The sequence below is a fragment of the Arachis stenosperma genome, chromosome 6 (assembly GCF_014773155.1).
Source record: "Arachis stenosperma cultivar V10309 chromosome 6, arast.V10309.gnm1.PFL2, whole genome shotgun sequence".
Classification (NCBI taxonomy): domain Eukaryota; kingdom Viridiplantae; phylum Streptophyta; class Magnoliopsida; order Fabales; family Fabaceae; genus Arachis; species Arachis stenosperma.
Window position 1 is genome coordinate 32,437,136 of NC_080382.1, and position 14,489 is coordinate 32,451,624.

A 14,489-nucleotide genomic window follows, 5' to 3' on the forward strand; every position below is an offset into this window, starting at 1 on the left:
TTTTTCTTTTAAGAGAGGTGATGGATTCATAGGACATTCATAGCTTTAAGGCATAAACTTTATTAATTTTATTAATTAAGAACGAGACTCAAATAGAAAAATAAGAACAAAAACGAAAAAATAGGCTCCTAATGATAGAGGTTTTCACAGAGTTAGGACTCAACAACCTTGATTTTGAGAGGTGGATGCTCCCTCAGCTTGAGAAGAGAGCTTTTGGTGTTTCAGATCTTGAAGTTCACGCCCCTGCTCCTCTTGCTCCTTCCATTGACTTCTTGGTGATTGGATGTTCAATGGGTATGAATTCATCTGCTTCCATCTTCACCCCAGCCTCTTTGCAGAGCAAGGAAATCAAGCTTGGATAAGCCAATTTGGCTTCAGTGGAATTCTTATTTGCAATTGTGTAAATCTCACAAGCAATCACATGATGGACCTCCACCTCTTTTCCAAGCATAATGCAATGAATCATCACTGCTCTCTTGATGGTGACCTCAGAACGGTTGCTAGTGGGCAATATGGAATGCCCAATAAAGTCTAGCCAACCTCTTGCAATTGGTTTGAGGTTTCCCCTCTTGAGTTGGTTTGGGACACCCTTAGAATTGGTTATCCACTTAGTTCCAGGGAGGCATATGTCCTCTAGAACCTGATCCAACCCCTTATCTACTCTCACCATCCTCCTATTAAAGGAATCAGGATCATCTTGCAGTTGAGGCAACTTGAATATTTCTCTTATTTTGTCTAGATGGAAGTATATAACTTTCCCTCTGACCATGGTTCTATGGGTATGGTAAGCAGTTCCAGTCATTCTCTGCTTATCTGTTAGCCACAGATTTGAGTAGAATTCCTGAACCATGTTCCTTCCAACCTTTGTCTCAGGATTGGTTAGAACTTCCCATCCTCTGTTTCGAATTTGCTCTTGGATCCCCGGATATTCATCTTCTTTCAGATCAAATTTAACTTCCGGGATCACTGACCTCAGGCCCATTATTTTATGATAATGGTCTTCATGTTCTTTGGTTAAGAACTTCTCTTCATTCCAAAGATTCTTTGGATTATTCTCTTTCTTGCCTCTTAAATTGGTTTGTTTTCCCTTAGGAGCCATGATATTGATGAATCTTGGCTTAGTGATCACGGAAAAGCACACCAAACTTAGAGGTTTGCTTGTCCTCAAGCAAAAGAGAAGAGAGAAGAGAGGGGGAGGAAGAGAAAATTCGAATGGTGTGTAGAAACTCCACCGTTGAAAATACATAAGAACAAGGTCTAGGCATGGCCGAATGGCCAGCCTCCAAAATGATCTAAGAACTAGATGTCCCAAGATGAAAATACAATAGTAAAAAGGTCCTACTTATAGAAACTAGTAGCCTAAGGTGTACAAAGATGAGTAAATGACATAAAAATCCACTTCCGGGCCCACTTGGTGTGTGCTTGAGCTGAGCAATGAAGCATTTTCGTGTAGAGACGTTTTCTGGAGTTAAACGCCAGCTTTCATGCCAGTTTGGGCGTTTAACTCCAAGTTTTATGCCAGTTCCGGCGTTTAACGCTGGAATTTCATGAGGTGACTTTGAACGCCGGTTTGGGCCATCAAATCTTGGGCAAAGTATGGACTATTATATATTGCTGGAAAGCCCAGGATGTCTACTTTCCAACGCCGTTGAGAGCGCGCCAATTGGGCTTCTGTAGCTCCAGAAAATCCACTTCGAGTGCAGGGAGGTCAGAATCCAACAGCATCTGCAGTCCTTTTCAGTCTCTGAATCAGATTTTTGCTCAGGTCCCTCAATTTCAGCCAGAAAATACCTGAAATCACAGAAAAACACACAAACTCATAGTAAAGTCCAGAAAAGTGAATTTTAATTAAAAACTAATAAAAATATAATAAAAACTAAACTAAAACTACTAAAAACATACTAAAAACAATGCCAAAAAGCGTACAAATTATCCGCTCATCACAACACCAAACTTAAAAGGTTGCTTGTCCTCAAGCAACTGAAAATTAAATAAGATAAAAAGAAGAGAATATACTATAAACTCCAAATTATCAATGAAACTAAGCTCCAAATTAGATGAGCGGGACTAGTAGCTTTTTGCCTCCGAACAGTTTTGGCATCTCACTTTATCCTTTGAAATTCAGAATGATTGGCTTCTTTAGGAACTCAGAATCCAGATAGTGTTATTAATTCTCCTAGTTAAGTATGATGATTCTTGAACACAGCTACTTATTGAGTCTTGGCCATGGCCCAAAGCACTCTGTCTTCCAGTATTACCACCGGATACATACATGCCACAGACACATAATTGGGTGAACCTTTTCAGATTGTGACTCAGCTTTGCTAAAGTCCCCAATTAGAGGTGTCCAGGGTTCTTAAGCACACTCTTATTGCCTTGGATCACAACTTTATTTCTTTCTTTTTCTTTCTTTATTTTTTCTTTTTTTTTTTCGTTTTTCTCCTTCCCCTTTTTTTTTTTTTGTATTCACTGCTTTTTCTTGCTTCAAGAATCATTTTTATGATTTTTCAGATCCTCAGTAACATGTCTCCTTTTTCATCATTCTTTCAAGAGCCAACAATTTTAACATTCATGAACCACAAATTCAAAAGACATATGCACTGTTCAAGCATACATTTAGAAAACAAAAAGTATTGTCACCACATCAATCTAATTAAGCTAGTTTTAAAGATGAATTTGAAATCCTGTACTTCTTGTTCTTTTGTAATAAAAACAGTTTTCATTTAAGAAAGGTGATGGATTCATATAACTTTAAGGCATAGACACTAAGACTCTAATGATCACAAGACACAAACATAGATAAACATAAGCATATAAATTCGAAAAACAAGAAAATAAAGAACAAGGAGATTAAAGAACGGGTCCACCTCAGTGATGGTGGCTTGTTCTTCCTCTTGAAGGTCTTATGGAGTGCTTGAGCTCCTTAATGTCTCTTCCTTGTCTTTGTTGCTCCTCTCTTATGATTCTTTGATCTTCTCTAATTTCATGGAGGAGAATGGAGTGTTCTTGGTGCTCCACCCTTAGTTGTCCCATGTTGGAACTCAATTCTCCTAGGGAGGTGTTCAGTTGCTCCCAATTAGTCTTGTGGAGGAAAGTGCATCCCTTGAGGTGTCTCAGAGATCTCATGATGAGAGGGGTCTCTTGTTTGCTCCATCTTCTTCTTAGTGATGGGCTTGAGGTCATGCCTTCTCAGTTGAACTGGCTTTGGATGCCATAAATGGTTATGGAAAAATAAAAAGCAATGCTTTTACCACACCAAACTTAAAAGGTTTGCTCGTCCTCGAGCAAAAGAAGAAAGAAGAGAGTAGAAGAAGAAGAAATGGAGGAGAGGGAGAGTGGTAGAGGTGATTGGTGAATGGGTGAAGAAGAGAGAGAGAGTGGTGGGGTTGGTGGGGATCCTGTGGGGTCCACAGATCTTGAGGTGTCAAGGAAAAGTTATCCCTGCACCAAATGGCAAGAAAAAACACGTTTTTAGCCATTTCTGGCGTTAAACGCCGGGCTGGTGCCCATTCCTGGCGTTTAACGCCAGGTTCTTGCTCTTTCCTGGCGTTTAACGCCAGTCTGGTGCCCCTTTCTGGCGTTAAACGCCCAGAATGGTGCCAGACTGGGCGTTAAACGCCCAACTGCTACCTTCACTGGCGTTTAAACGCCAGTGAGTTCTTCCTCCAGGGTGTGCTGTTTTTCTTCCTGTTTTTCATTCTGTTTTTGCTTTTTCAATTGATTTTGTGACTTCTCATGATCATCAACCTACAAAATAACAAAAATAACAAAGGAAAATATATAAAATATAACATTGGGTTGCCTCCCAACAAGCGCTTCTTTAATGTCAGTAGCTTGACAGAGGACTCTCATGGAGCCTCAGAAATACTCAGAACCGTGTTGGAACCTCCCAATACCAAACTTAGAGTTTGAATGTGGGGGTTCAACACCAAACTTAGAGTTTGGTTGTGGCCTCCCAACACCAAACTTAGAGTTTGACTGTGGGGGCTCTGCTTGGCTCTGTTTTGAGAGAAGCTCTTCATGCTTCCTCTCCATGATGATAGAGGGATGTCCTTGGGCCTTAAACACCAAGGATTCTTCATTCACTTGAATGATCAACTCTCCTCTATCAACATCAATCACAGCCTTTGCTGTGGCTAGGAAGGGTCTGCCATCTCTAATGAGATTCTTGCAGCTTGTACCTCAAAGATCCCTAATTTCTCCATTACAGAGAGGGGCATGAGGTTTACACTTGACCCTAAGTCACACAAGGCCTTCTTGAAGGTCATGGTGACTATGGTACAAGGTATAGAAAACTTCCCAGGATCCTGCCTCTTTTGAGGCAGTTTCTGCCTAGACAAGTCGTCCAGTTCTTTGGTGAGCAAGGGAGGTTCATCCTCCCAAGTCTCATTTCCAAATAACTTGTCATTCAGCTTCATGATTACCCCAAGGTATTTAGCAACTTGCTCTTCAGTGACATACTCATCCTCTTCAGAGGAAGAATACTCATCAGAGCTCATGAATGGCAGAAGTAAGTCCAATGGAATCTCTATGGTCTCATTTTGAGCCTCAGATTCCCATTGTTCCTCATTGAGGAACTCAGAGGAGATTGGTACACGCCCACTGAGGTCTTCCTCAGTGGCGTCCTTCTCCTCTCTTTCCTCTCCATATTCGGCCATGTCTATGGCTTTGCACTCTCCTTTTGGATTTTCTTCTGTATTACTTGGGAGAGTGCTAGGAGGGAGTTCAGTAACTTTCTTGCTCAGCTGACCCACTTGTCCTTCCAAATTTCTGATGGAGGACCTTGTTTCATTCATGAAACTTTGAGTGGTCTTTATTAGATCAGAGACCATTGTTGCTAAGTCAGAAGTATTCTGCTTAGAACTCTCTGTCTGTTGCTGAGAAGATGATGGAAAAGGCTTGCCATTGCTAAACCTGTTTCTTCCACCATTGTTATTGAAACCTTGTTGAGGTCTCTCTTGATTCTTCCATGAGAGATTTGGGTGATTTCTCCATGAAGAATTATAGGTGTTTCCATAGGGTTCTCCTAGGTAATTCACCTCTTCCATTGAAGGGTTCTCAGGATCATAGGCTTCTTCCTCAGATGAAGCTTCCTTAGTACTGCTTGGTGCATTTTGCATTCCAGACAGACTTTGAGAAATCAAATTGACTTGTTGAGTCAATATCTTGTTCTGAGCCAAAATGGCATTCAGAGTATCAATCTCAAGAACTCCTTTCTTCTGACTAGTCCCATTGTTCACAGGATTCCTTTCAGAAGTGTACATGAATTGGTTATTTGTAACCATTTCAATGAGCTCTTGAGCTTCTGTAGGCGTCTTCTTCAGATGAAGAGATCCTCCAGCAGAGCTATCCAAAGACATCTTGGACAGTTCAGAGAGACCATCATAGAAAATACCTATGATGCTTCATTCAGACAGCATGTCAGAAGGACATTTTCTGATTAATTGTTTGTATCTTTCCCAAGCTTCATAGAGGGATTCTCCATCCTTTTGTCTGAAGGTTTGGACTTCCACTCTAAGCTTACTCAATCTTTGGGGTGGAAAGAACTTTGCCGAGAAGGCATTGACTAGCTTTTCCCAAGAGTCTAGACTTTCTTTAGGTTGTGAGTCCAACCAAGTCCTAGCTCTGTCTCTTACAGCAAAAGGGAATAGCATCAGTCTGTAGACCTCAGGGTCAACCCCATTAGTCTTGACTGTGTCACAGATTTGCAAGAATTCAGCTAAAAACTGATGAGGATCTTCCAATGGAAGTCCATGGAACTTGCAATTCTGTTGCATTAGAGAAACTAATTGAGGCTTAAGCTCAAAGTTGGTTGCTCCAATGGCAGGGATAGAAATGCTTCTCCCATAGAAATCAGGAGTAGGTGCAGTGAAGTCACCCAGCACCTTCCTTGCATTGTTGGCATTGTTGTTGTTTTCGGCTGCCATGTGTTCTTCTTCCTTGAAGAATTCGGTCAGGTCCTCTAAAGAGAGTTGTGCCTTGGCTTCTCTTAGCTTTCTCTTCAAGGTTCTCTCGGGTTCAGGGTCAGCTTCAACAAAAATGCCTTTGTCTGTGTTCCTGCTCATATGAAGAAGAAGAGAACAAGAAAATATAGAATCCTCTATGTCACAGTATAGAGATTCCTTGAGGTGTCAGAGGAAGAAAAATGGAAGATAGAGGTAGAAAATTCGAACTTATCAAAGAAGATGGAGTTCGAATTTTGCATTAAGGAATAGTGTTAGTCCATGAATAGAAGGATGTGAGAAGAAGGGAAGTAATTTTCGAAAATTAAGTAAAAGATTTTGAAAACATTTTGAAAAACACTTAATTGATTTTCGAAAATAAGAGTGGAAAAGAAATCAAGTGATTTTTGAAAAGGATTTTGAAATTAGAAATTAAAAAGATTTGATTGAAAACTTATTTTGAAAAAGATGTGGTTAAGAAGATATGATTGGTTTTAAAAAGATGTGATTGAGAAGATATGATTTGAAAACAATTTTAAAAAGATTTGATTTGAAAACAATTTTAAAAAGATTTGATTTGAAAACAATTTTAAAAAGATATGATTTTAAAAATTAATGACTTGCCTAACAAGAAAAGATATGATTCAAACATAAAACCTTCCTCAACAGAAAAGGCAAAAAATGTTCAATCAAATCATTAATTGTTAGTAAGTATCTTTGAAAAAGGAAAGAAATTGATTTTGAAAACATTTGATTGAAAAGATATGATTTGAAAAAGATTTGATTTTGAAAAACTTTGAAAAATTGATTTTGAAAACAAAATCTTCCCCCTTTGCCATCCTGGCGTTAAACGCCCAGAATGGTGCACATTCTGGCGTTTAACGGCCAAACTACTACCCTTTTGGGCGTTAAATGCCCAGCCAGGCACCCTGGCTGGCGTTTAAACGCCAGTCTGTCTTCTTCACTGGGCATTTTTGAATGCTCAGCTTTTTCTGTGTGATTCCTCTGCAGTATGTTCTGAATCTTCAATTCTCTGTATTATTGACTTGAAAAGACACAAATTTAAAATTTTTTTGGATTTTTAATAATGAGGAATAATCAAAATGCAACTAAAATCAAATAACAATGCATGCAAGACACCAAACTTAGCAGGTTGTACACTACTGACACTAACAAAATGAGAATGCATATGAGAAACAACAAAAATACTCAAGTCAATAGAATTCAAAGATCAAAACAAGAAAATCATCAAGAACAACTTGAAGATTAATGAAGACACATGCATAAATTCAATAAGAACAGAAACATGCAATTGACACTAAACTTAAGATGAGACTCTAGACTCAAACAAGAAATGTTTTTGGATTTTATGATTTTGTAATTTTTTTTGTGTTTTTCGAAAATTAGGAGAAAAGGAAAATAAAGGTATCAAAATTCTTAATGAGAATTCCAGGAATCATGCAATGTTAGTTTAAAGCTTTAGTCTAAAGGAATTAGACATAGCTAGCTAAGCTTCAGCAAGACATTGCATTCAAGAGCTAAATTGATAATGATCAATCAGCTTTGGTGATGATAAGAACATCACCTTGAAACTCTAGAATTCATTCTTAAGAACTCTGAAGAAAATAAATACCTAATCTAAGCAACAAGATGAACCGTCAGTTGTCCATACACAAGAACAATCCCCGGCAACGGCGCCAAAAACTTGGTGCACGAAATTGTGATCACTACAACTTCGCACAACTAACCAGCAAGTGCACTGGGTCGTCCAAGTAATAAACCTTACGCGAGTAAGGGTCGATCCCACGGAGATTGGTGGTATGAAGCAAGCTATGGTCACCTTGTAAATCTCAGTCAGGCAGACTCAAATGGGTATAGATGATGAACGAAAATAACATAAAGATAAAGATAGAGATACTTATGTATATCATTGGTGTAAGAGCTTCAGACAAGCATATGAAGATGCCTTCCCTTCCGTCTCTCTGCTTTCCTACTGCCTTCATCCAATCCTTCTTACTCCTTTCCATGGCAAGCTCGTGTAGGGTTTCACTGTTGTCAGCAGCTACCTCCCATCCGCGCAGTGAAAGCTAATGCACGCACTCTGTCACAGTGCTGCCAATCACCGGTTTGGTTCCCTCCCCTACCGGAATAGAATAACTCTTTTGCGTCTGTCACTAACGCCTAGTAGGTTACAGGTTTGAAGCACATCACAGTCATTCAATCATTGAATCCTACTCAGAATACCACAGACAAGGTTTAGACCTTCCGGATTCTCTTGAATGCCGCCATCAGGTCCTGCCTATACCACGAGGACTCCGATTAAAGAATCCAAGAGACATTCACTAAGCCTCAAATGCTTGTAGAACAAGAATGGTTGTCAGTCACTTTGTTCATGGGTGAGAATGGTGATGGGCGTCAATCATCACCTTCATCAAGTTGAAGAACAAGTGATATCTTGGACAAAGAACAAGCGGAATTGAATGGAAGAAAAATAGTAATTGCATTAATACTCGAGGTACAGCAGAGCTCCACACCTTAATCTATGGTGTGTAGAAACTCCACCATTGAAAATACATAAGAACAAGGTCTAGGCATGGCCGAATGGCCAGCCTCCAAAATGATCTAAGAACTAGATGTCCCAAGATGAAAATACAATAGTAAAAAGGTCCTACTTATAGAAACTAGTAGCCTAAGGTGTACAAAGATGAGTAAATGACATAAAAATCCACTTCCGGGCCCACTTGGTGTGTGCTTGGGCTGAGCAATGAAGCATTTTCGTGTAGAGACGTTTTCTGGAGTTAAACGCCAGCTTTCATGCCAGTTTGGGCGTTTAACTCCAAGTTTTATGCCAGTTCCGGCGTTTAACGCTGGAATTTCATGAGGTGACTTTGAACGCCGGTTTGGGCCATCAAATCTTGGGCAAAGTATGGACTATTATATATTGCTGGAAAGCCCAGGATGTCTACTTTCCAACGCCGTTGAGAGCGCGCCAATTGGGCTTCTGTAGCTCCAGAAAATCCACTTCGAGTGCAGGGAGGTCAGAATCCAACAGCATCTGCAGTCCTTTTCAGTCTCTGAATCAGATTTTTGCTCAGGTCCCTCAATTTCAGCCAGAAAATACCTGAAATCACAGAAAATCACACAAACTCATAGTAAAGTCTAGAAAAGTGAATTTTAATTAAAAATAATAAAAAATAATAAAAACTAAACTAAAAACTACTAAAAACATACTAAAAACAATGCCAAAAAGCGTACAATTATCCGCTCATCACAACACCAAACTTAAAGGTTGCTTGTCCTCAAGCAACTGAAAATTAAATAAGATAAAAAGAAGAGAATATACTATAAAACTCCAAATTATCAATGAAACTAAGCTCCAAATTAGATGAGCGGGACTAGTAGCTTTTTGCCTCCGAACAGTTTTGGCATCTCACTTTATCCTTTGAAATTCAGAATGATGGCTTCTTTAGGAACTCAGAATCCAGATAGTGTTATAATTCTCCTAGTTAAGTATGATGATTCTTGAACACAGCTACTTATTGAGTCTTGGCCATGGCCCAAAGCACTCTGTCTTCCAGTATTACCACCGGATACATACATGCCACAGACACATAATTGGGTGAACCTTTTCAGATTGTGACTCAGCTTTGCTAAAGTCCCCAATTAGAGGTGTCCAGGGTTCTTAAGCACACTCTTATTGCCTTGGATCACAACTTTATTTCTTTCTTTTTCTTTCTTTATTTTTCTTTTTTTTTTCGTTTTTCTCCTTCCCCTTTTTTTTTTTTTTGTATTCACTGCTTTTTCTTGCTTCAAGAATCATTTTTATGATTTTTCAGATCCTCAGTAACATGTCTCCTTTTCATCATTCTTTCAAGAGCCAACAATTTTAACATTCATGAACCACAAATTCAAAAGACATATGCACTGTTCAAGCATACATTCAGAAAACAAAAGTATTGTCACCACATCAATCTAATTAAGCTAGTTTAAAGATGAATTTGAAATCCTGTACTTCTTGTTCTTTTGTAATAAAAACAGTTTTCATTTAAGAAAGGTGATGGATTCATATAACTTAAGGCATAGACACTAAGACTCTAATGATCACAAGACACAAACTAGATAAACATAAGCATATAAATTCGAAAAACAAGAAAATAAAGAACAAGGAGATTAAAGAACGGGTCCACCTCAGTGATGGTGGCTTGTTCTTCCTCTTGAAGGTCTTATGGAGTGCTTGAGCTCCTTAATGTCTCTTCTTGTCTTTGTTGCTCCTCTCTTATGATTCTTTGATCTTCTCTAATTTCATGGAGGAGAATGGAGTGTCTTGGTGCTCCACCCTTAGTTGTCCCATGTTGGAACTCAATTCTCCTAGGGAGGTGTTCAGTTGCTCCCAATTAGTCTTGTGGAGGAAAGTGCATCCCTTGAGGTGTCTCAGGGATCTCATGATGAGAGGGGTCTCTTGTTTGCTCCATCTTCTTCTTAGTGATGGGCTTGAGGTCATGCCTTCTCAGTTGAACTGGCTTTGGATGCCATAAATGGTTATGGAAAAATAAAAAGCAATGCTTTTACCACACCAAACTTAAAAGGTTGCTCGTCCTCGAGCAAAAGAAGAAAGAAGAGAGTAGAAGAAGAAGAAATGGAGGAGAGGGAGAGTGGTAGAGGTGATTGGTGAATGGGTGAAGAAGAGAGAGAGAGTGGTGGGGTTGGTGGGGATCCTGTGGGGTCCACAGATCTTGAGTGTCAAGGAAAGTTATCCCTGCACCAAATGGCAAGAAAAAACACGTTTTTAGCCATTTCTGGCGTTAAACGCCGGGCTGGTGCCCATTCCTGGCGTTTAACGCCAGGTTCTTGCTCTTTCCTGGCGTTTAACGCCAGTCTGGTGCCCCTTTCTGGCGTTAAACGCCCAGAATGGTGCCAGACTGGGCGTTAAACGCCCACTGCTACCTTCACTGGCGTTTAAACGCCAGTGAGTTCTTCCTCCAGGGTGTGCTGTTTTTCTTCCTGTTTTTCATTCTGTTTTTGCTTTTTCAATTGATTTTGTGACTTCTCATGATCATCAACCTACAAAATAACAAAAATAACAAAGGAAATATAAAATATAAATTTGGGTTGCCTCCCACAACGCTTCTTTAATGTCAGTAGCTTGACAGAGGACTCTCATGGAGCCTCAGAAATACTCAGAACCGTGTTGGAACCTCCCATACCAAACTTAGAGTTTGAATGTGGGGGTTCAACACCAAACTTAGAGTTTGGTTGTGGCCTCCCAACACCAAACTTAGAGTTTGACTGTGGGGGCTCTGCTTGGCTCTGTTTTGAGAGAAGCTCTTCATGCTTCCTCTCCATGATGATAGAGGGATGTCCTTGGGCCTTAAACACCAAGGATTCTTCATTCACTTGAATGATCAACTCTCCTCTATCAACATCAATCACAGCCTTTGCTGTGGCTAGGAAGGGTCTGCCATCTCTAATGAGATTCTTGCAGCTTGTACCTCAAAGATCCCTAATTTCTCCATTACAGAGAGGGGGCATGAGGTTTACACTTGACCCTAAGTCACACAAGGCCTTCTTGAAGGTCATGGTGCCTATGGTACAAGGTATAGAAAACTTCCCAGGATCCTGCTCTTTTGAGGCAGTTTCTGCCTAGACAAGTCGTCCAGTTCTTTGGTGAGCAAGGGAGGTTCATCCTCCCAAGTCTCATTTCCAAATAACTTGTCATTCAGCTTCATGATTACTCCAAGGTATTTAGCAACTTGCTCTTCAGTGACATACTCATCTTCAGAGGAAGAATACTCAGAGAGCTCATGAATGGCAGAAGTAGTCCAATGGAATCTCTATGGTCTCATTTTGAGCCTCAGATTCCCATTGTTCTCATTGAGGAACTCAGAGGAGATTGGTACACGCCCACTGAGGTCTTCCTCAGTGGCGTCCTTCTCCTCTCTTTCCTCTCCATATTCGGGCCATGTCTATGGCTTTGCACTCTCCTTTTGGATTTCTTTTGTATTACTTGGGAGAGTGCTAGGAGGGAGTTCAGTAACTTTCTGCTCAGCTGACCCACTTGTCCTTCCAAATTTTCTGATGGAGGACCTTGTTTCATTCATGAAACTTTGAGTGGTCTTTATTAGATCAGAGACCATTGTTGCTAAGTCAGAATATTCTGCTTAGAACTCTCTGTCTGTTGCTGAGAAGATGATGGAAAAGGCTTGCCATTGCTAAACCTGTTTCTTCCACCATTATTGTTATTGAAACCTTGTTGAGGTCTCTCTTGATTCTTCCATGAGAGATTTGGTGATTTCTCCATGAAGAATTATAGGTGTTCCATAGGGTTCTCTAGGTAATTCACCTCTTCCATGAAGGGTTCTCAGGATCATAGGCTTCTTCCTCAGATGAAGCTTCCTTAGTACTGTTGGGGCATTTTGCATTCCAGACAGACTTTGAGAAAACAAATTGACTTGTTGAGTCAATATCTTGTTCTGAGCCAAAATGGCATTCAGAGTATCAATCTCAAGAACTCCTTTCTGACTAGTCCATTGTTCACAGGATTCCTTTCAGAAGTGTACATGAATTGGTTATTTAACCATTTCAATGAGCTCTTGAGCTTCTGTAGGCGTCTTCTCAGATGAAGAGATCCTCCAGCAGCTATCCAAAGACATCTGGACAGTTCAGAGAGACCATCATAGAAATACCTATGATGCTTCATTCAGACAGCATGTCAGAAGGACATTTTCTGATTAATTGTTTGTATCTTTCCCAAGCTTCATAGAGGGATTCTCATCCTTTTGTCTGAAGGTTTGGACTTCCACTCTAAGCTTACTCAATCTTTGGGGTGGAAAGAACTTGCCGAGAAGGCATTGACTAGCTTTTCCCAAGAGTCTAGACTTTCTTTAGGTTGTGAGTCCAACCAAGTCCTAGCTCTGTCTCTTACAGCAAAAGGGAATAGCATCAGTCTGTAGACCTCAGGGTCAACCCCATAGTCTTGACTGTGTCACAGATTTGCAAGATTCAGCTAAAAACTGATGAGGATCTTCCAATGGAAGTCCATGGAACTTGCAATTCTGTTGCATTAGAGAAACTAATTGAGGCTTAAGCTCAAAGTTGGTTGCTCCAATGGCAGGGATAGAAATGCTTCTCCATAGAAATCAGGAATAGGTGCAGTGAAGTCACACCCACCTTCCTTGCATTGTTGGCATTGTGTTGTTTTCGGCTGCCATGTGTTCTTCTTCCTTGAAGAATTCGGTCAGGTCCTCTAAAGAGTTGTGCTTGGCTTCTTAGCTTTCTCTTCAAGGTCCTTTCAGGTTCAGGATCAGCTTCAACAAGAATGCCTTTGTCTCTGCTCCTGCTCATATGAAAGAGAAGAGAAAAAAAATGTGGAATCCTCTATGTCACAGTATAGAGATTCCTGAAATGTCAGAGGAAAAGAGAAATAGAAAGAAGAGGAGAAGAAGAATTCGAACTTTAGTTAGATAAGGTTCGAATTGTGCATTTAGAAGGAGTGGTACTCCTAAATAGAAGGATGTGGGAAGGAGGGAAGAGAATTTTCGAAATTCATTTAAAAGATTTTGAAAACTTTTGAAAATTGATTGATAATTTTCGAAATTACAAGTGAAAAAGAAATCAAGTGATTTTTGAAAAAGATTTTGAAATTAGAAATTAAAAAGATTTGATTGAAAACTATTTTGAAAAGATTGGTAAGAAGATATGATTGAAAAGTTATGGTCAAAGAGATGTGATTGAGAAGATATGATTTGAAAACAATTTTAAAAGATATGATTTGAAAACAATTTGAAAAAGATTTGATCTTTAAAAATTAATAACTTGCCTAACAAGAAAAGATATGATTCAAACATAAAATCTTTCTCAACAGAAAAGGCAACAATTTTGAGATGTTCAATCAAATCATTAATTGTTAGTAAGTATCTTTTAAAAAGGAAAGAAATTGATTTTGAAAACATTTGATTGAAAAGATTTGATTTGAAAAAGATTTGATTTTGAAAAACTTTGAAAACTTGAAAAAAATGAATTTTGAAAACAAAATCTTCCCCCTAGCACCATCCTGGCGTTAAACGCCCAGAATGGTATACATTCTGGCGTTTAACGCCCAAAATGCTACCTCTTTGGGCGTTAAACGCCCAACAGGTGCCCTGGCTGGCGTTTAAACGCCAGTCTGCCTTCTCACTGGGCATTTTTGAATGCTCAGTTTTTCTGTGTAATTCCTCTGCAGTATGTTCTGAATCTTCAATTCTTTGTATCATTGACTTGAAAAGACACAAATTAAAAATATTTTTGGATTTTAATAATCAAAATGCAAAAGGAATCAATTAACAATGCATGCAAGACACCAAACTTAGCAGTTTGTATACTACTGACACTATAGAGACCACAAAATACTTCAAGTCAATAGAATTCAAAGATCAAAACAAAGAAATATATGCATGGATTCGAAAATTATAACAAAAACATGCATTTGACACCAAACTTAGGATGAGACACTAAACTTAAGCAAGAACATCAAATATTTTTGGTCTTTTTATGATTTTGTAAATTTTTTTT

At 39.3% G+C, this 14,489-nt stretch overlaps 1 non-coding gene across 1 annotated transcript; it reads left to right on the forward strand.

Annotated features, from left to right (window-relative positions):
• Positions 1-5,418: 5,418 nt before the first annotated feature.
• Positions 5,419-5,522, forward strand: LOC130937923 (small nucleolar RNA R71). The gene has a single exon (XR_009069114.1). It is a non-coding gene; the product is annotated as a small nucleolar RNA R71 (small nucleolar RNA).
• The last annotated feature ends 8,967 nt before the right edge of the window (positions 5,523-14,489 follow it).